General features: G+C 41.9%; 1 protein-coding gene across 5 annotated transcripts in view; it reads right to left on the reverse strand.

Annotated features, from left to right (window-relative positions):
- Positions 1-21,398, reverse strand: part of LOC105468800 (p21 (RAC1) activated kinase 1) — a 149,126-nt gene extending 127,728 nt beyond the window's left edge. For 2 of the 5 annotated variants that reach the window (XM_011719171.3, XM_011719169.3), the window contains exon 1: positions 20,839-21,398. The gene's annotated coding sequence lies outside the window, so the exon portion shown is untranslated. The remainder of the gene's footprint in view (positions 1-20,838) is intronic. The other 3 variants (XM_011719168.3, XM_071075342.1, XM_011719175.3) reach the window with 3 other exon arrangements.
- Between the last annotated feature and the right edge of the window lie 1,023 nt (positions 21,399-22,421).

Here is a 22,421-nt window from a genome sequence, read left to right on the forward strand (position 1 = left end):
AATACATATTAGTTACAAGAGCAAAAGGAACTGCACTATCCCTGTTTAACAGTCGAAGTAAATAATTCATATAATGCCCCAGGGTAAGACTGCAGAGGCAGAACCCATGTTCATGCAGTTAAACCAGAGCTGATCTGAATATGATCAAAGTTCCAACACCAGGCTGGGTGCAGTGGCTCACACCTGTAATCTCAGCACTTTGGGAGGCTGAGGCAGGAGGACTGCTTGAACTCAGGAGTTCAAGACCAGCCTTGGCAATATGGCGAAACCCCATCTCTTCAAAAAAATACAATAAAATTAACTGGGTATGGTGGCCGGTGCCTGTAGTCCCAGCTACTTGGCAGGCTGAGGTAGGAGGTTGAAGCTGCAGTGAGCTATAATCAGGCTACTGTACTCCAGCCTATGTGACAGAGCAAGACCTTGTCTCAAAAAACTAACTAAATAAATAAATAAGTAAATAAAATTCATACTACTTTAGCCAAGTATCATCATTCATATTCTCTAGATCTTTACCTATTAATATGCTACATTATGAACTAGGTACTTCCACATATATTTGTTCATTTAATTGTCTTAACACCCCAGTGGTTATATTCCCTATTTTACAGAAGGGGAGTCTGAAACTCAATGAGGTAAAAAAGACCAGGATGAGAATCCAAACTCTGGCTCCAAGTTCAATATACTCTATCCGTATTATAACCTATCTCCTTCGTTGTACAGGTCCCTCAGACACACATTATCCAGTTTTATATCTCACAACAACCACCACCTTGTGAGCTAGACATTCAAGATTCCTCATGAACTGGTCCCTATCCATCTTTCCAGTTTTGAAATGGATGCTGTTGGCTGCCTACCCAGCATCCATTCCCTTCTTCTCCCTTCCTAACAGAGCCCAGACCTTTTTTTCTATCAGGTGTTCATCCCTCATCAAACAGTTTCTAAGGCAGTTCTCAAATTTTAGCAAGAAACCAAAATCATCTGGAGGGCCTGTTAAAACATAGATTCCTGGGTCCCACACCCAGAGTTTTTGATTCGTAAGTCTGAGATGTGGCTCCAGAATTTGCATTTTTAGCAAGTTCCCAGAACACAACACTTTGAGAACCACTGTCCTCAAAGAAAGCTGACCCCATTCCTAGCTCCAAGAGTAGGTCCTGATTGTACATCCAAACCAAACATGGTAATTCCATTCTCCTTGCCAGTGATTAGTTCTTGAATCAGATTTAGGTTTACTCAATCAGCACCTGGCATGTCCCTAGAAACTCTTGTAGTTCAGGGATGGGCAGGTGATCTATATTGATTCAATTTGACTGAGGAGAAGAAATTTGTGCCCATTTTGTGAAATAGTCAGTCAATCTCTCTCCCTTTCTCTCTCATCCACTGGTGAATAAAAAAGCTTATCTCCCCAGCTGGTCTTGTCAGTCAATTTACTACCATGATGGAAGCCAGCTTGTGGATAAAGGTAACACAAGTATGGTAAAAACTTCAACATGATTTCAGCCAAATTTGAGTCAGAATTTCTGTTTACAGAATTCCAAATGATACACAATTTGGTACTAGAAGAGGGTACAGCCACCTGACTATTCTCTAGGGCGCAATGTGTACACCGCTTTGCTCAACACGTATTCCAACTCCTTTCTAGCTTAGCAGGCACTACAGAGGTCGAAAACAAAAAAACATTACTTCTCAGATTTCCTTCTAAATGTGATTTAGGTTCTGCCAATCAGATGTTCTCAGACTAGATACTGATTGGAACTAAATTGGATGATGGGAGAGACTGGCACAGAACATCCCTTTTGTTGGAACAAACTGCAGCAGCAGCAGCATAGCTCTCTATCTAGCAACTGTAGCAACAGGTTCCTGATTCTGGCAAAGAGCAACATCCTTGAGGACTCAGTTATTTAATGTAGTTTGGGGAGTTTGTTCCTGGAAGCCCAGCCTGCGTCCATTTCTTCAATTCTCCCAAAGATTCCTAAATCTCTCTGATATTCTTTAATAAATCTGTTTTGCTTAAACTTGCTAGAATGGACTCTCTTGTTTGCCCCTATTAATAAGAGCCATGACAAATAAGATAACATATAATATCTACTATCATATTCCCGTAACACCTGGCCCTTTCCTACCATGTCTTTGCATCAGCTCTTCTATCAGTGTGGAATGTCGTCCCTCAAAATCACCCCATTTGGGCCGGGCGCGGTGGCTCAAGCCTGTAATCCCAGCACTTTGGGAGGCTGAGACGGGCGGATCACGAGGTCAGGAGATCGAGACCATCCTTGCTAACACGGTGACTAGCTGGGCGAGGTGGCGGGCATCTATAGTCCCAGCTACTCGGGAGGCTGAGGCAGGAGAATGGTGTAAACTCGGGAGGCGGAGCTTGCAGCGAGCTGAGATCTGGCCACTGCACTGCAGCCTGGGCGACAGAGCTAGTCTGTCTCAAAAAAAAAAAAAAAAAAAAATCACCCCATTTGCAAAAGTTATCTACTTCTTCCATGAAGAGATTTACATAAAGAGGAAGAAAGACTTACATAAAGGAAGAAAGACTTGACAGGAGACTGAGCCCTGAAGAATGAGTGGTATGTCATCTGGTAGAAAGGGACAGGGAGGAAGGAGAGGGCTATTTCAAGTGCAAAGATCAACGTTTACAATAGTAATAAGGTGTCTCTTGCCACCAAAGACTGCACCTGCACCTACAAATTCACAACTTCTTAAGAGTTGGAAATGACACCACTGCACTACTAGTTTTTGCTCAAAAAATTAATGTTGAATACAAGTGAATTTTACAGTCAGTTGTCAGTAATTACTAAGCACTAATAACTGTATTTAAAAAAAGAAATACCATACTAGAAGCTATAGGCAGATTCCCATAGGAGAGATCACAGTCTCCCACTCTTGGAGACTTACAATGTAGAAGGAAACAAGGATACCTGAAAAGATCAAAGACACAACATAAAAACTATTTTTTAAGTGCAAATTCATATAAACAACAGTAAAGAAAAAAAAAGATTCAAGTAGCTGAAGTAACTAAACCTAGATGTTATTCAGAGAAAATGTCCCTAGAATTCATTAATTCGCCAAATATTTATTAGGCATCTACTATGTGCTAAAAATTGTTCTAGGTGCTGAGGACGACAGAGAAGCAAGCAGAGAAGGTCTTTGTTTTCACAAGGCTTATATCCTAATTGAAAATTAGGAACAAAGGTTTTGAGGGCAGGGCTATAAATTAAAGCACGTCATTTAAAATCATTTTAGCTTCTCTACCCTGTAATGATAATGATAGCTGACATTTGTTAAGGCCTTCTTATGTGCCAAAATTTGCTAAGTGCTTTACAACTACTACCTCATGTAATCCTAATAACAAACATATGAAGCAGGTACTATTATTATTTTTTTTTTTTCCTTTTGAGACAGAGTCTCACACTGTTGCCCAGACTGGGGTGCAGTGGCATAATCTCGGCTCACTGCAAGCTCTACCTCCAGGGTTCATGCCATTCTCCTGCCTCAGCCTCTCGAGTAGCTGGGAGTACAGGCGCCCGCCACCACGCCCAGCTACTTTTTTGTATTTTTAGTAGAGACAGGGTTTCACCATGTTAGCCAGGATGGTCTTGATCTCCTGACCTCGTGATCCGCCCGCCTCGGCCTCCCAAAGTGCTGGGATTACAGGCATGAGCTACCGCACCCGGCCGAAGCAGGTACTATTATTAGTATCATTTTGAGTATAAGGAAACCAAAACTGCAGAGGTTAACTAAAACTACTCCAGCCAGATCATAGTCAGAAAATGGCAGGGCCACAGGATTCAAAGTTAGGTCAGTAGCAGAGGTTTTTAACAGCTACACAATACACAGAGAAAAGAAAATTATATTTACATGTTACAGCCTTGTTGAAATATGAGGTATGGAATTATTAATTTGGCGTGAAGTTCATCACCTCTGTCGTTGTTTTTCCTTATTCTATAAAGTGAGCTGTTAGACTTCCAAAACTAAGGTCGTGTTCAACTTCTGTTTCCATGGTTTCAAAAACAACGTGAAAAGATATTCAGGGCCGGGCGCGGTGGCTCAAGCCTGTAATCCCAGCACTTTGGGAGGCCGAGACGGGCGGATCACGAGGTCAGGAGATCGAGACCATCCTGGCTAACACGGTGAAACCCCGTCTCTATTAAGAAATACAAAAAAAACTAGCCGGGCGAGGTGGCGGGCGCCTGTAGTCCCAGCTACTCGGGAGGCTGAGGCCGGAGAATGGCGTGAACCCGGGAGGCGGAGCTTGCAGTGAGCTGAGATCCGGCCACTGCACTCCAGCCTGGGTGACAGAGCGAGACTCCGTCTCAAAAAAAAAAAAAAAAAAAAAAAAAAAAAAAAAAAAAAAAAGATATTCAGGTGCCTGGTCCAATTGTTAGTAAAAAGGTGCTTTGAAGGCTACGGCTCTGCAGTTCTTATCCACTGGCTGTGACCATGTGCTTCCATGGCTTCATTAAGGATCGCATTAGCATTACATTAATTGGTATAAACAGCTGTAGCACAAACCTCCAGCAGATAGGAGGCTAGAGGCACAGAGAACAAAGGGAGAGGCAGGAAAGCAATGATTGGCTGACCTGAAGCTGTCTAGGTCAGGCATGGCATTTGGTCCCTCTTCATTTCTAAGTTCTCATGAATGTGGACACCCAGTTAGCAGCCCAAAGCCTTTCTCATTTCCATCTCAATCTCCAGGAAGAATTACAATGAGAATAACAGCTATTGAGGCAGAGAACAGATTCTGAATATTAAAATATACACTAGGCAGGAGCTGGCAAAAGGAAGAGTAAGAGAGGTTTTCCTTTTGGTCTTAACAAAGCATGACAGTCAAATGCTACCATACACCTGCTGTATAAGCTCTGTACCAGACAAGACCTTTCAAGGACCTTTACCAAGTCCCTGCAATTATTATTCACTTCTTATCTCTATGCATTTATGAGGCATCTCTGAGGTACCAGACTCTGATGCAGCCATCATAGGAATATAATTTAAAAAACACAATCCCAATCTCAGGGAACTAAATCTAATGGAGGAATGAGCATATACAGAGGGCATTCTTGTTACGTGAGGGTAACTACTATCCAAAAATACCACTTAAAGTTAACTGACAAGGGACCAAAATTTCTTAGTAAATTTTTTTTAAATGTTGATGGGGCCTTTAATTTATCAAGACAAACATTTTAAATTTTTTATAATTCCTAATAAAACTTGCTACATTGCCCACAAAGCTAATTCTTAGAACAATGAACATCTGTCACTTCACATTTGGCTTTCAAAACATATTGATAAGAGGATCAATTTTATAAAAATATTCAAGAGCTTCATCAATTTTTCCCAAGGGTCTCTTTTAATCCTTTGTTACTCAAATCATTGTCCTCTGAATGTCCTGTTATCTCATTACCCACGTTAATTTTCCCTTCAATTTTAAATCGGTCTAACTTTACCTAATCCTCCTTTGTCAGTGATTTGTGTGTGATTCAGGCCATTATCCAATATTGCCTTATTTCAACTTCCTAATATTTTTCAATGTTCATTTTAGAATCCATTTGTATTATATTGTTCAATGTTAATAATCCTACCATTAGAAAAGCACTTACTGACAAAGAGGGGTGACTGTACAGACCTTGCTGGTGAGCAGGGAGGGATGTTTGAGTGGGGGCTAATTTTATAAGTCCCTATAGATAACAAATGAACTTCAATACTAATTATAGCGCAAAGGATGGGGAGAGTGTACTATGAAAATTCAAGAAAGTCTGATGAATATATGTCGAGGGAGTGCAACAGTAAACTATTGTATTCAATCATTCAACAAATATTTATTAAGAGCCTACTACCTGCCAGGCACTTATCAAGATACTGAAGATACAGCAAAGAAGAAAACAAAGTACTACCCTCCAGGAACTTAAAATCATGAATGGGAGGATGAAAACTGGGGAAGCCTACATGCAAGAACTGGCATCCAAGTCGTATCTTGAGGAATAAAGAGTTTTAAAAGCATAGAGGAAAACAGAATTCCAGGCTGAGGGAATAGGGTAATATGATATGAAATGGAATGAAACTGAAACCATCTATTTAGAGAGAGTGAGTAGGGTCAGAAGAGACGCTGAAGAGGTAGGTGAGGTCAAATTGTTAAGTTCCCTGAATAACTAATTTACATATTATCCTATAAACAATGGAGACACACTGATGGCTTTTGGGCAGAACAGTGACAGGATCAGAAATATTACTCCAGGCAGAATAATGAATAAATAAGAGGGCAGAAAGACTGGTTGCCAGGACACTAGTTAAGAGGTTACTAAAAGTCAAGGGAAGAGATGATTAAAGTCTAAATCAGAGCAGAAAGGATAGAGAAATAAAAATAAACTGGAAAAAAAACTTCAGAGATAAAACTAACAAGGCTTGATAATCCATTGGACTGATAACATGAGCTTATTCATTCTGCAAATATTTACAAGCCTCACTGTGTTCCAAGCACTGTACTAAGTGATGAGGTACAATGGTGACCAAAAGACACGACTTTTGACTCCATGGAGCTAAAAGTCTAGACATAACCAACAGTCAAATAAATATAGAATCACAAATCATTATAAATGCCATTACAGAAAATAACAAAGTGCTGTAAGAGGAAAACAGAGGGGCTCTTCTTTAGATTAGAAAGGTCCTGGTTTACAGTAGATAATGAATATTTGTTTATTGAACGAGAAGGAGAAGCCAGAATTGTGAACAGCAAACCAAGGGTAAAGAACAGGTGTGAAGGCCCTGAGGCAAGACAGACTTTCACAAACTCTGTAAAATAGGCAAAAAAAAAAAAAAAAAAAAAAAAAAGATGAAAAGGAAAAAGGGAGAGAGAAAAAGAAAGAAAGAAAAAAAAAAAAGAAGGAAAGGAGGAAGGGAGGGAAGGAGGGAGGAAGCGAGGGAGTCAGCCAGTCAGCCAGCCATTGAGGTACAGGATTATTAGGTACATCTGTGGCTAAGAAGTTTTTTGTTTGTTTGCTTGCTTTAAAAAAAAAAAAAAAAAAGTAAGTTTGGCACCATGAGCATCATTAATGGCCTTAGCAAGAGCAGTTATGATGGGGTTGTGGAGACAGGAGGGGAGTAGGCTGCAGAATAAATAGGAGGTAAGGTAAATAGTTGTAAATAGCTATTTAAAGAAGACTAGCTTTGAAGGAAAGCAGAGATAGGGTTTATCTAGAAGCTGACATGGGATCTCATGAGCACTTTTTTTTTTTGGTGAAGAAAAGGAAAATTATTTTCCTTTAAGTAGAATATTTGAAGGCTGCTTAGGATAACTCAGAAGGCAAAATTTAAGGATGCTGTAAAGTGAGGAGTCTAAGATGGGACCATGGGAAACAATCTAGAAACATGTGGAGGAGCAAGCGAAGAAGAGATGAGGAAAGAGAACAGAATCACTTCTTTCATTGTAAAAGAAGGGGCAAAGGAAGGAATGGGTACAAATCCAAGTAAATCCTAAGTAGGAATATGAAGCTTCTATTTTATCTGTGATATATGAGGCAAAGTCTGGAGGGTGGGGGCAGAGAGAGGTAAACGGCAGAAAAAAAGTGGCAGAAGAAGAAGAAAACTGAAGACAATACCAAAGAAAAGTATGCAATTATTTCCAGAGATGGAAAACAGGCAGAAAACTAGGCTTGTGGAAAAAGTAAATGAATCAGTTGAATGGGCCAATTCCTGAAGAAATCATCAAAAGAAAGGCTGTAGTGGTATTTTCAGTTTGCAAATGTCAAATCCTGTCAAGAGTCCATTAGGTCTTCTACCCCTTGATCCAGTAATCCCACCTATAGAAATTTATTCTAAAAAAATAATATTTGAAAGAAGAAAGCTGTATGTAGTGTTATGGGTAAAATTACAGTATAATTTATAGTAGGAAAAGAAAAACCTAAAAACCTACACCTGATAGTTTTATGTGTCAACTTGGCTAGGCGATAGTCCCCAGTTATTCAATTAAACATTAATGTAGGTGTTGCCAGGAAGGTATTTTGTAGACGTAGTTAACATCTACAAGCAGTTGACGTTAAGTAAAGATCATTATCCTCCATAATCTCGGTGGGCTTCATCTAATCAGTTGAAAGGCTTTAAGAGCAAAACTAGGCCGGGAGCGGTGGCTCAAGCCTGTAATCCCAGCACTTTGGGAGGCCGAGATGGGCGGATCACGAGGTCAGGAGATCGAGACCATCCTGGCTAATGCAGTGAAACCCCGTCTCTACTAAAAAATACAAAAAAATAGCCGGGCGAGGTGGTGGGCGCCTGTAGTCCCAGCTACTCGGGAGGCTGAGGCGGAGAATGGCGTAAACCCGGGAGGCGGAGCTTGCAGTGAGCTGAGATCCGGCCACTGCACTCCAGCCCGGGCGACAGCGCGAGACTCCCTCTCAAGAAAAAAAAAAAAAAAAAAAAAAAAAAGAGCAAAACTAAAGTTTCCCAAAGAAAGAATTATTCTACTGGTTCTGTTTCTCCAGTAGAACATTGACTGATACAATAGTTTTAGGTAAATTATGGAATATCATCTTAAATTTTACAATGAAGACTAAAGAGTAACATGGAGAAATGTGTATAAGTCAAGAAAAAAGGGCAAACAACAAACTTAGGTCTACATTATGATTACGACTACATGTATGTTTATGTATGTCTACATATACCAAAAAAGGAAACAAAAAAGGGTTGTCAGGATGGCATCATAACTAAATTTTAAATTGATTAATAGTATTACAAAAGTTTGTGAAACAAAGCTTTTTTTTTGAGACGTAGTCTCGCTCTGTCGCCCAGGCTGGAGTGCAGTGGCGTGATCTCGGCTCACTGCAAGTTCCGCCTCCCAGGTTCACCCCATTCTCCCGCCTCAGCCTCCCGAGTAGCTGGGACTACAGGCGCCCGCCACCACGCCCGGTTAATTTTTTGTATTTTTAGTAGAGATAGGGTTTCACTGTGTTAGCCAGGGTGGTCTGGATCTCCTGACCTCATGATCCGCCCGCCTCGGCCTCCCAAAGTGCTGGGATTACAGGAGTGAGCCACCGTGACCGGCCAGCCCTGTTATTTTTAATGGAACAAAGTTAGTAACATTATTCATGTTAAGCTTGTGTGGCCCTTTAAAGAAACCCATACTAATCTAAAAGAAAACAGCCAATTTTGAAACACTGCCTTGGATAATACTAAAAAGAGTTGACCCACTAGAAGGCAAATAGGCCTTCAAGGGTCTCAGTTCAATGCCATTTTTCAGTAACATGTAATTCCTCAGCTTAAAGGAAACGAAGAAAGATCCAGAGTAGCAAAGTAGCTGCTGATCGACTTTAAGAATTTTCCACGTCCTGCCAGGCCTGGCAGCCGGCGCCAGTAGACACAGTTACTCAGGAGGCTGAAGCAGGCCAATGGCGTGAACCCGGGAGGCGGAGCTTGCAGTGAGCAGAGATCGCACCACTGCACTCCAGCCTGAGCGACAGAAGGAGATTTCGTCTCAAAAAAAAAAAAGAATTTTCCACGTCCCATCGCTAGGCACGGTGGCTCACGCATGTAATCCCAGCACTTTGGGAGGCCGAGGCAGGTGGATCACAAGGTCAGGAGATCCAGACCATCCTGGCTAACACAGTGAAACCCCGTCTCTACTAAAAACACACACACACAAAATTAGCCGAGGGCGGTGGCGGACGGCTGTAGTCCCAGCTACTCGGGAGGCTGAGGCAGGAGAATGGCGTGAACCCGGGAGGCGGAGCTTGCAGTGGGCCGAGATTGCGCTACTGCACTCCAGCCTGGGAAACAGAGCGACACTCCGTCCCCCCCCAAAAAAATAAGTCATGTGCCTCAAAAAAAAAAAAAAAAAAAAAAAAAAAAAGTCATGTGGACCACAGTTGGAATTCTGGCTCCACTTTCACTCATTTTTTCAATCAAAAAATATTTGTTGAGTGCCTATTATAGGTTAGGCACTGGGGATACAACAGTGAGAAAAAAAAAAAAGATGCGGGGGGCGGGGCTTTTAAGAAAACGGGTAGTATGTTAAAACTCATTCTCTTAAAGGTGCCAAGCCTTAAAGAGAAATGATTCTCTGGAGTGTAGGGTCTAGTAGGGTAGACACAGATATTCATCAAATAACGCCACAGAGTATCAAGTAAGAGTATAGTTCCATGTAAGCAAATAATGATATGGATGCTAAAGTGTTTAAGGGTGTACTGATACCTGCAACTTATTTTGAAACACTTCAAAATAAGATAGGTTAATGAATGGATCAAGGGATATATAGACATGCAATAAAGCAAACTGCAAAATACCACACAGTCTAAATAACAGGCATATAGGTGTTCACTGCACATACTCCCCTGCCAATGTTTTATTTAAAAATTTTTTTAACATACATAAAATTAAAGAAATACAGTATAAAATGAAACAGTTTCAAGAAGAGTCAGCCTACAGGAAAATTTTTATGAAAAATTCAGTCTTTGAGAGGGTCCACTTACGACAGATACCCAGAGGCAGTCTCAAGACCACTTGGAAACTTGTATTAATCAATTTATTCTTCATCAATATTCATTTACTTGTTTTAGCTGACAATGAAATAGAGCATTCTAATCCCAAGAAACTATGCTGAAAGTGCTTGCTCATGTCCTCATTCTAGCACTCTAGAGAGAAGAGAGACTTTGGCAATTACTAACTGTTTCAATATATAAAATCAGACTTGATAATCCCCTCAGTCCCTTCGGATTAACTAGGATATTACACAGGGTAGCATTCTGAAAGGTCTCTTCATACCACTCCAACTTCATCTCAGACCATTTACTCTTGCTTCCTATACCACAGCCATAATGGCCTTTTTTTTAGTTCCTCTATGTTGAGCTAAACCAGCATTATCCAATTGAAAGATAATGTTAGCCTTAAAAACAAACCACATATGTAATCTTAAATTTTCTAGTAGCCATATTTTAAAGTTTGTAAAAAGGTGAAATTAATTTTTAAATACATTTTAACCCAATATATTCAAAATATTAACAATTCAACATATAACCAATATAAAAAGTTAATGAGTTATTTTACATTATTTTTTCAGTATTGTCTTCAAACTCTGGTATGTATTTTACACTTACAGTGCATCTCTATGTGAATCAGCCATGTGCTCAACAGCCACACTGGCTAAGTAGCCACCATACTGAACAGCACATCTCTAAACTTTTACCTACTCTCAGGGTCTTTGTGCATTTAAAATGTTCCCTCTGCCTGACATGCTTTTTCCCCTCAATGTTCTGCATGACTAAAATCTATTTATCATGCACATCTCAGTTGAAAAGCATCATTTCCTCAATGAAGTCTTTCCCTTATCACTCCAAAACTCTCTACATTAGTCTTTTATCTCTTTTGTAGGACTTAGCAAAACCTGCAACTGTGCACTTGTATATCTACTTACTTTTCTCTGTATTACCCTCTGGAATATAATCTTTGTAAGAGCAAGGACAAGGACCATGCCTGTATTATTTATGATTGTATCCTTAGTACTAAGTGCAAAAGCTTGGCACACAGGAAGAAATCAATAAATATGTGTAGTCTAATTAAGGAATAAATAGAAGCACTATAGAGTTTTACAGATGCTCTTTGACTTACAATTAGGTTACGACCTGATAAACCCAACTTACGCTGAAATACTTTAAGTCACAAACGCATTTAATATACCTAACATACCAAACATCATAGCTTAGCCTACCCAACCGTAAACAAACTCAGAACACTTACATTAGCCTACAGTTATGCAAAATCATCTAACACAGAGCCTATTTTATAATAAAGTGCTGAATATCTCCTGTAATTTATTAAATACTGCACTGAAAGTGATTGGATGGGTATTCCAAGTATGGTTTCTACTGAATGTATACTGCTTTGACACCATCATAAAGTCGAAAAATCGTTAAGTTGAACCACTGTAAGTCAGGTTCAGTTGCATTGGATTGGCACATATGTGAAAGTGTGTGTGCGTGCGCGTGTGTGTGTGTGAGTGAAGAACAATATACTCAGCAGCCATTCCTAACTGTCCTGGAACCTTTATCACACAGTCAACTAAGTCAATTGTCCAGCAAGTAGCAATGGATAGGAAAAAAATGATTCTTTGAAAGAGTCAGAGGAAACTATAAATATATTTTACCACTCTCCTAGGAACCTAGAATTTTTAAAAAAGTGCCACTGGTCAGGGCAGCACCCGAATGATAAGGAGCAGGTGACCAGATGTGGAGACAGAAAATAGGAATTAAAGATTCCGGTTTGCAACTTCCCAGCTATATAATCATGCCACTTAACTTCTGTTCATTTATAAAAATATGCCTTAAGAACAGAATTAAGTTAAATGAGACTCTATATAAAGGGTTTTGAAAACAGTAAAGCACAAAAATTATATATACAATCTTATATATAATCTCTAGAAAGTCCAGGAAACTTAGACTTTTCAAAAGTCTACCACGATGGGTTTTCTAATTTTGCTCACCTGGTTCTTTATTTTTTTAAGTTACTTTACAAATTACATACATAATTTATTAAATTAAGCAAAATCTATCCTGGATACCAAAAAAATCTCAGACTCTGGACTGGTCAGATAATTCCATATGAGAAAGTAAGTGGGAGGGAACGTTATAAAATAGTAATTCTTGGGCCGGGCAAAGGCCCAAGTATTGTAATCCCAGCATCTTGAGAGGCTGAGGTGGGCAGTTCACTTGAGCCCAGCCTGGGCAACATGGCAAAACCCTGTCTCTACAAAAAATACAAAAATTAGCTGGGCTTGGTAGCATGCCCCTGTGGTCCCAGCTACTTGGAGACTAAAGTGAGAGGACTGCTTGCTCCTGGTAGGGCAGGGCTGCAGTAAGCTGTGATGGAGCTACTGTACTCCAACCTGGACGATAGAGCAAGACTCTGTCTCAAAAAAATAAATAAATAAAATATTAACAGTAATTCTCCAACAGGTAATTGAAGAACCAAGAGCCCCTCCAACTATACCAAGTCCCTCTTCACCCATCCCCCAAACTGGAAATTTAAATTTTGTTCTTCTAGCCCACTGGGAACTATTTCCATAGTGAAATACTGTTACTGATGGACTATGTCCTTTTGTATTACAGAGAAAGAGTGAGGGCAAGGAGTAGGTGAGAAGGTTAAGAATCACTGTCAAAATATTTGAGCTAAGAAGTTGGCATCAAACTCAACACATCTATATGACAGCTAAGGAAAACTGAGTCTCAGGATGGTTAAGTGACTTGCTGTGGTTACACAGTAATAATTTTTAAAAATGTCTTCAAGGCCAGGCGCGGTGGCTCACACCTGTAATCCCAGCACTTTGGGAGGCCAAGATGGGTGGATCACGAGGTCAGGTGATCGAGACCATCCTGGCTAACACAGTGAAACTAAGTTAGTGAACCCTGTCTCTACTAAAAATACAAAAAATTAGCCGGGCGTGGTGGTGGGCACCTGTAGTCCCAGCTACTCGGGAGGCTGAGGCAGGAGAATGGTGTGAACCCGAGAGGTGGAGCATGCAGTGAGCCGAGATCGTACCACTGCACTGCAGCCTGGGCAACAGAGCAAGACTCTGTCTCAAAGAAAAAAAAGTCTTCAAATGACAGCTTGATATCTCTGCTCCTAAATTTCCTCATCTGTAAAATGAGTTAGCCTACATCAGTCTAGCATGTTACAGCTTACAAATTGCTGTCATTTGTGATGACATACAATTGCTGTATCCACAGAGTTTACCTGATCTCTACACCACCACAAAGGTCTAAGATGGCTATAGTGTAATAGAAAAAGCATGACGGGCAGGGCGCGGTGGCTCAAGCCTGTAATCCCAGCACTTGGGGGAGGCCGAGACGGGCGGATCACGAGGTCAGGAGATCGAGACCATCCTGGCTAACAAAGTGAAACCCCGTCTCTACTAAAAAAATACAAAAAACTAGCCGGGCGAGGTGGCGGGTGCCTGTAGTCCCAGCTACTCGGGAGGCTGAGGCAGGAGAATGGTGTGAACCCGGGAGGCGGAGCTTGCAGTGAGCTGAGATCCGGCCACTGCACTCCAGCCTGGGTCACAGAGCGAGACTCTGTCTCAAAAAAAAAAAAAAAAAAGAAAAAGTATGATGTACTGAACAATCAAAAGAACCTGGCTTCAGATCTTAGCTGTGCTGTGTAGCCTCAGAAAGTCAATTAACCTCTTTGTGTTTTCTATCAAATGAATATGAAACAACACCTGTCCTAGCTAACCCAGAGAATTGTCCAAAGAATAAAGTCAGATAATATCAGTAAAAGTATTTTGTACATTATACAAAAGGCCCTTCATCATCTGGGCCCTGCCTCCTCTCTGCTCTCACCCCTCCCCACCTTACACCCTATCTTCTAAGCATACTAAACTACACAGGGCTCCCCAAACATGCTCTCAAATCTTCTGCTCACATATTGCTCTCTCTTTCGAGAGGGTCCATCATCTCCCTTTCTTCTCAACCCTCCCTGACTATGCTTCGTTAACCCCTGCTCATTTTTCAGAACCCATCTTAGATGTCACCTCCTTTAAGAATGCTTGCCAGTCCACCTCCATTTCAAGTGCAGCAGATGCCCTTCCTCTGTGTTCACATGGCACTTGCACTTATCTCCATATTTTTGTCATTTTTTGTCTCAATGTAGTGTAATTGTCTATGCACATGTCTGTTTCTCCCGGAAACTATAAACTCAAGGGTAGAGGCTATGATTCATCTGTTTATTCAGAACCTGTGACAATGCCTGATGCATAGTATTTATTTAGCAAATGAAGGAACTTAAAATGGCAAGAAAAATACTACTTTTCATATAATACTTACGTAAGACATTTATGCAAAATATTGTAATATAAGACAGTGCTTCTCAACTTTGCATATAAGAATCACCTATAAACCTTTCAAAATAGAGATGCCAAGGCAAGTCTTTTACATCTTCACAAGTAATTCAAGTGCACAGCCAAAATTAAAACCACTGCTATACACCATCATAGTCATAAAATTACAACTACTCTACCTAACATCTATATAGCTCAGTATCTTACAATTCACTTTTACATATATTATTAATTTAATCTTCACAAGAACTCTGTAAGTTAGGTATTATTTCTTCCAAATGAACAAATAGAGATTTAAATAAATGTCCAAGTAGCTCTTTGTCTAACTTTAAATTTTGTGCTCTTCCTTATACCCTCCCTTGGAAAGTGCAGTAATACACAAAGTACTATGAGAACGAGGGTTCCAGTGAGGAAGACATCAATCTTAGCTCTGTGGGAATAAAGGAGGAAATAAGGAAAGCTGGACCTTAAAGATACAGGCAGGCAGATGAGGGTGGAAGCCATGCATACACTGTCATTGTCATCTGCCATCCCCAAAGATTCAAAAGGCAGATTCTATAAAGGAGAAAATGCTCTTGCCAGCCTCAGTTAGTACTTACAGTCTGAAAGGTAAAGAGATATTGGAGAAGGCTGGAAGTAGAAAAGTAATAAAAGAAAGCAGTCCATAAACAAGAATGGATTTCCCAATCCTGCATGCAAATTACCTAACCCTGACTCCAGGAACAAAAGCCAAGACATAATTGACTTTTTATAACTAAGAATTAGATGAATTCTACAGTCAATCAATACCACACCATCTCATGAGGGATGAATGAACCTCTGGTTCTTTCTAGACTTACTACTACACTATTCCTCAAGAAGGGATAGTCCGGAGAAGCCTAGCACATACATGACTTTCCCCATCTCAAAAACTAAAAGAATGGGAGAGAAGAAGATATTCATGAAAGAAAAGGCTCACAACAAAGGTAGAAAAATGTAGTACATTAAGTTAATAAATTTATGATGGCACAGGGAAATATTCAGGCACAAGTGATTCCAAATACTGGATAAAGCCTGATCTGGCGGCTTCAGTAAAGAAGTATTATCTTCTAAGTCTGCAACATCATGACCATCTGACATAGGGTTTTATCAGCAATTATCCTTTCTAATTCAAACTGTGGACTTCAGTCAGGGTTTTCTTAGGGAGAAGAAGCTAAAGAGATTAGGAACCAATTTAAAAGGACATGTCTAGTGCCCCAAAATTTAGTTTGATAGAGTTTAAAAGGCTATATGTTATAGCGGCAAAGTAAAGTACTACACTTAGAATTTTAAAATGTGGTTTAAAATGAATATTCAGGCATTTGTTAATGATGTGCCTCTGAGCAAGCCAAGACTTCTATTAATATGATCCTCAGCCTCCTAACTCGTAAAATGGGAATACCTATCTCATAGGGCTGTTATGAAGATTGAACAAAATAACATCCAGGAAAGATGTTATTATTTTTCCTGTATGAATGATAAATGTAATGAATGTAAATCTGTCTTCACCAAGCCTTCTAATACACAAAAAAACCCATACTAAATGGAAACTTTAACTCTCACTGCAATATATTTATTTGCAAAACATTCCTATATCCTCTGTGCAGAAAAATTAAAATCAGCCTGTGTACTGAAAATAGCACATAGCTGCTGGAGTCAGATGGACATGGACTAGAACTGTCGGTCTGCCACTTACTTGCAGCAAAACCTCAAATAAGCTCCCTTTACTAGTATGACTCTCAGGCTTCCTCACCTATGATACAGAGATACCAACAATCATCTCATAAGGTTATTCTGAGGGTTAAAAAGAACATGTTAAACATCGCATGTAGGGCCTGGTACAGAACAGGTATTCAATAATGTAAGTCATTTTTAGTAAGCTTACCACCACCTAACAACTAACAAGCAAATTACACTTTTCAAAGATTCCTTTATAGTCATTATTTTAATTGCTTCATGATCCTGTAAACTAGTCGTAGCAACCATTACTATCCCCATTTTATAGTTGGGACAAAACACAGAGATAAAAATTACTTCTACAAGGTCATGCAGTAACATACACTAAAGAAGGTCTCCTAACTTTTCCAGGGTTTCATTTTCCCCCACTACAAATTACATTACCCCTTAGAAATTAAAACACCATCTGTGAAGATATGTTTTTTTTTTTTTTAATAATGGGCATACAAAAAGACCCAGAAGGAGGAAATACTGGTGTGGGAGAATGTTTTTAAATTTTTTATCTTCAAGTTTGAATATACTGACTATTAATTTTGAATCAATGCATTTTTCCTTTTGTTTTTAGTTGGTATGTAATAATTGTATGTATTTATAGGATAGAGTGATATTTTGATATGTATATGTGTAATAATCAAATCAGGATAATTAGCATATTCATCACTTCAAACATTTATCATTTCTTCATCATAAAGTCAAAAGCCTCTGTTTTTAGATGCATATTACGTTTATAGCTTTTCAAAAATATACAATAAACTGTAGTGAGATGTATTCTTTTGATAACCTTAAACTTGTCTCTTTACTATGCCAAAAAGAAATATTTTTCTCCCACTTTCTGGTTATCATTTTGAAAAATAACATGGAGAGGGATCACAAAAATCATTAAAACCAGCAACAACAGAATTAATTAATGTCTCAAATTGGCAACTGCTGATTCTACCTTGATTTTTGTTTTAGTTTTCCCCAACAAAGCCCATGACCTCTTAAAATTTTTTAAAAGTCTGCCTGTCGAAATGATGCTTGTTTAACAAATCATTCCTAAATTGAGGGAAACAAATAGAAAGGCAGCTTTCTCCCACCTTTATGATCATATACCACCTTTTTTCACCCCTGTATTTCATCTCTTCATTTCAGCACTTATCATGTCATACTATCTCTAGCTCCTTAAAGACTTGGGATGCACTCTTGTATATAGCTGAACATCCTGCCCAGCACAGGGTCTGGCACATGGTAGAGGAGGACTCATAATTTTATAGTAAATGGATGAATAAATGAAGTCACTCTCGCAGAAGGAAGCTAGGAAAGGAGAAAACTGGGCATGGTATCTTAGGGCTAATAAGAAAGTGAAAGAAACAAAGCATTTTAAGAGCTTCACAAGGAAGGGAAACCTTTGTGTGGAGTCAAACAGACCCTATAGAGCACTAGAGAAAGACAAAAACCACAGGAGACCAGGAAGAGACAGTTTTAAGTTAAAAGACTCAAAAGTTAAGAGTGCTCATTTAGACTTGCAAAAGCAAGTTGCAAATTCCCAGGAAACAATCCTGGCTTGGGATATTGCAACAGCAGTTTTCAGGTGGTGGTTAAAACAAACAAAAGACTGGGCTAAAAATTCTTGCAGGCTTTGGCTGGAGACACATAGATGTAGAAGGGAAAAGCTCAACCTAAAATGAATCCCCCAAAAATGTGAGGATCCCCTTGGATTCGCATATTGGACCATGATTCCTATTCATTCTGAGAACTGTTCTTTAGTAAAACCCCAATGTAGCAGCTAGCAATACATAGGATTAAATCATCTTATATTAGTCATTCAACAAATACTTGAGTGCCTGCTATATGCAGTCACTATTCTAGGCACTAGGATTAAAGCAATGATCAAACTGACAAAACTTCCCAGTCTCATGAAGCTTTCATTCTATTGGCAAGCGTGGGGTGGGATGGGATGGGATGGGATGGGATGATGTCAAGCAGTGAGTGCTATGGAAGAAAAACAGGGGACAGCGGGAGCTGGCAGGGTGCTTGTTTTTATCAAGAGCAGATCTTTTAACCCTGTGGTTCTCAAACTTTAGCAAGCATCAGAATCATTTAAAGGGCTTATTAAAGAAATTCACAGGCTACCAAAAAAAGGCACAAACTCAAGTAATTACAATAGAGTGCTATAGAAGACCATAAGAGTGGTATGTGTATGAGCCAGAGGATGAAGAGCAACTCATTCTACGCAGGAAAACGAGAGACTAAGGGACTGCATCGCAAAGGCCCAACAAGGACACCTCCACAGGCAGGTAAAGCGTGGAAGGGAAGCATCCAGGAAGAAAACAGAACATGCAAAAGCGAAGATGAGAGTGGCAGGGGAGCCACAGAAAGTGAGGCTGCAAAGGCAGGCAGTGGTCTGATGCCTGAGAGTTTCTTATTCCATGTTAGTCTGAAATTTATCTTCAGAATATGAAGAGTCAGGGGTAGGGGGCATTGATGTGGTAAGGTTTTGTTTCACGGAAATCTTTCTGGATGCACAGTACCTTCCTTTGAGGCACTGCTTCCTTCAAACCTAGCACAGGGACTCAAAACATGCGCTTAGTAAATGTATATTGAATTGAACTGAACAAGCTTTTTACCAAATGCCCTCTTATGGATGAGGCAGGTCACCTTCCCTGCAGGACTCACTTTGGCCAAGAGAAGACTTGTAAAACAGGTCCAGCAGCCTCAATTATTGCACACTACTACCTGTACAACTGGAGTCCCCCAGAGATTAGGGCAGACCTTCATTGTTTACTTGTCTACCTCACCCATTAGACTTTGAGCTCTTTGAAGACAGGGAATATCTTAATAGACTGAATCCCCATAGCCTTAGCAAGAGGCCTGAAACATAGTAGCTCTCCAAACTCCAGTAATGTTGGATAAATGAATTGACTGAATTAGCAAATTCACCAAGGCAGACACATGAGTTCATGTAGTTAAGCGTATGGATAAACTTCAGGGAAAGTATGGGAAGTTTTCAGCGTCAATGTTCCCAAAACCCTTTTTGAAAGGCATAGTTGCTAGTTAGGGGTGGGGGTGGGGGTTCTACGCACGTGATTTAGAATTTTCCAAATAGGAACCAAAATGTTATAAGTGCTGTGGTAGAAATCTCACCGGGCCAATGGGAAAAAGTCAGTTCTGTCTGAGAGGAGGGACAGGATGGAGGCCAGCAAAGATTTCACAGTGTGGGAATTCTTCAGTGGACTCTTGAAAGCTGAGTTGGTGCTTGCTACCTGCCCGTTTTGGGGCATAAAACCAAACTTCTGGAGCTTTTAAGGCTGGAAGTGACCTGCTCAAGGTCACACAAGAAGTAGATGAAGCCACAAGGTAAGAGATGAGGTATCTGTACTGATAATTCCTACTTTCTCCTGACAGAGTTGAAAGAGAACCCACAAATGTAAGAGGCAAAATTAAAGATTTTTCTCAAGAACAATTCTTAAAGTCAAGACTAACGAATCTGAATTTTTATTAGTAACCACAGAACTAACCCTTCCCTTCACTGTTCAGTTTTTGTAAGAGTAGAACAATTATCCAAGGGGTTTAAAAACCAAGGACGTTGCTCACAACCCACTACTTCTCAAGTATTCTTCCAAAACATTCCCAGTAATGTGCATTGTTGAAATAGGATAGCGAAGACTACAACAATCATGTCTTTTCAAATGGATTAATGAACATAAAATAACTATAAATCTCCTTTCCCGGTTGTTTTTCACTTCCCAAGTTACAGAATATTCCGCGGTGGGGGAGGGGCTGCGTAAGTCAAGTCCTACCAGCCCTTATTTTTCAGAGAGTAAAACCCTAAAGGTGACTGTCCAAGCCTAGAAGGGGTCATTTATTCCATGCAGAAGGAACTGGGGCGCCGCTTTGCTGTGCCTCCTCGTAGTGGGACAGGGTGAGCTCTGCAGGACTGCAAAGTTCGGAAGGGACTCGGTCCCGGACCGGTACCCGTGGGGGCTCCCGGCCCCAGCCTGGCCTGGCCCCGCCCCGCCCCTTCCCTCTCCCGGGTCTCTCAATCGCCCGGCGTCTGAGACCCGCGATCCCGCCGGTGGGCGCACGGGGGGCCTTTGTTGGCCCGACGGGAGCGGGCCTCGCTGGGCGACGCCCGCCTCACCTTACCTGGCGCCTCCGCCGGCCCAAGCGCCCGGCCCCGCCACGCGAGATAAATGGGCCCAGACCCCTACTCCACCCGTCCCCACCCCCGCGCCCCAACCCTGGCAGCCCGGGACGCGAGGGGTACCGGGCGGGAGGCCCGCTCTCACCTTCCGCGCTCGCTCAGCTCCTCTCGGCTCCTCCTCCTCCTCCCGATGGTGGGTGCCGCCGAGCCGGGAGTGAGGGCGCGAGTGTGCGCGAGCTACCGCTTCACTTTCTCCCTCCTGCCGCCGCCGCGCCGCCAGTGCCGGGGATCCCCTCAGGACAGGGGAACTGCGAGGGAAGGGATGATGGGGGGGCGGCAGGGAGCGAGGCGACGCGGGGCGGGGGCAACGGTGGGGGGCTGAGGGGCGAGGTGCGAAGAGCTCGGATGGCCTCTGAGGCAGGAGATGGGAACTGGATGCGGAGACCAGGTTCTTCGAGGGGGCTCACGAGAGCGCGGGGCTCCGTGAAAAAGGGAATAAGAGTCCGAGGGGGAAAGCGTCTATGGAGGAGGACGGCGGAGCCTGCGAGGGAGGCGCAATAGGCGAACGAGGGGGCGGGAGCGTGTGGGGGAAGCCGTGAGGGGGCGTCTACTGTGCAGCCGCCACCTTCGGCTCCGGCTGCAGCCGCGGCAGGGCCGCCTCCCCCGCCTACAACTGCGCTATTGTACGCCGCTCGGCGGGCCTGACCGCCTAGTTCACTGGCTCCCCTCCTCCTCCTTCTTCCCCCTTACCCCCGCCCTTTCCCCCTTCCCTCCCCCCCGGCCTTTCCCCCTCCCCGGCGCGGCGGCGGCTCCGGCGGAGCCGTGCCCGCCCCGCCTCCCGCAGGTGGGAGGGGGCGGGGAGCGCCTGACCGACCCGTAGGAGCGAGGCCAAACCCTGGCCTGCAGAAGGGCGAACGCCTGGGATTGCGTCATCGGCGCGTGACGCCAGAGGCTGGGGAATCACCCGGCTGCTGCGTGACGTCATCGCGTCGCGTCACTCTTCTCGGTCCGCTGTCCTTGGCCGGCAGTTTCCGTGCAGCGTTTCTACCAGACAATTTTGGGACTATTTCTGGGAGGGCTAATGGTGTAGCCAGGATGGAGAAAGACGGCTAACTTCTGTGGCTGAGGATCCTCTTCAGGTTAACGAAGCACCACCGCATCTATAAACTCGTTGTCAAGGGCTGAAGTTGAAAACTATCCGACGTTGTGTGATCGCAGAGCCAGACGTGTATTATGTTTTCTTTGTGTGGGAGGTGGGAGAGGGGACGGGGATGGGAGGAAGACAAAGAAATTATAACGGAGAAGTTTGAACTACTGTGAACTGATATAGGATTGTGAATTGATATAAACAAGAGTTAAGTTCCTGTGGCATATTTCTGGTCACAAGACATCGCCAAACTTCTAAAGACCAAAACACCTCTAATATCAAACATTGACATCAATGTGACTTATACATACATTTAAGAAAGATTAATAAAAAGAGGCCAGACCAGGTGCCTTGGCTCATGCCTGTAATCCCATCACTTTGGGAGGCCAAAGTGGGCATATCGCTTGAGCCTAGGAATTTGAGACCAGCCAAGGTAACATGACAAAACCCCATCTCTACAGAAAAATAAAACCCAAATACAAAACATTAGCCAGGCATGGCAGCACACACCTAAGGTGGGAGAATCACTCAGGAAAAGAATGGGCTTCCTTTCACGTTTTTTCTCTTACCGTGGAGGATAC

Source organism: Macaca nemestrina, chromosome 12 (assembly GCF_043159975.1).
Source record: "Macaca nemestrina isolate mMacNem1 chromosome 12, mMacNem.hap1, whole genome shotgun sequence".
Taxonomy (NCBI): domain Eukaryota; kingdom Metazoa; phylum Chordata; class Mammalia; order Primates; family Cercopithecidae; genus Macaca; species Macaca nemestrina.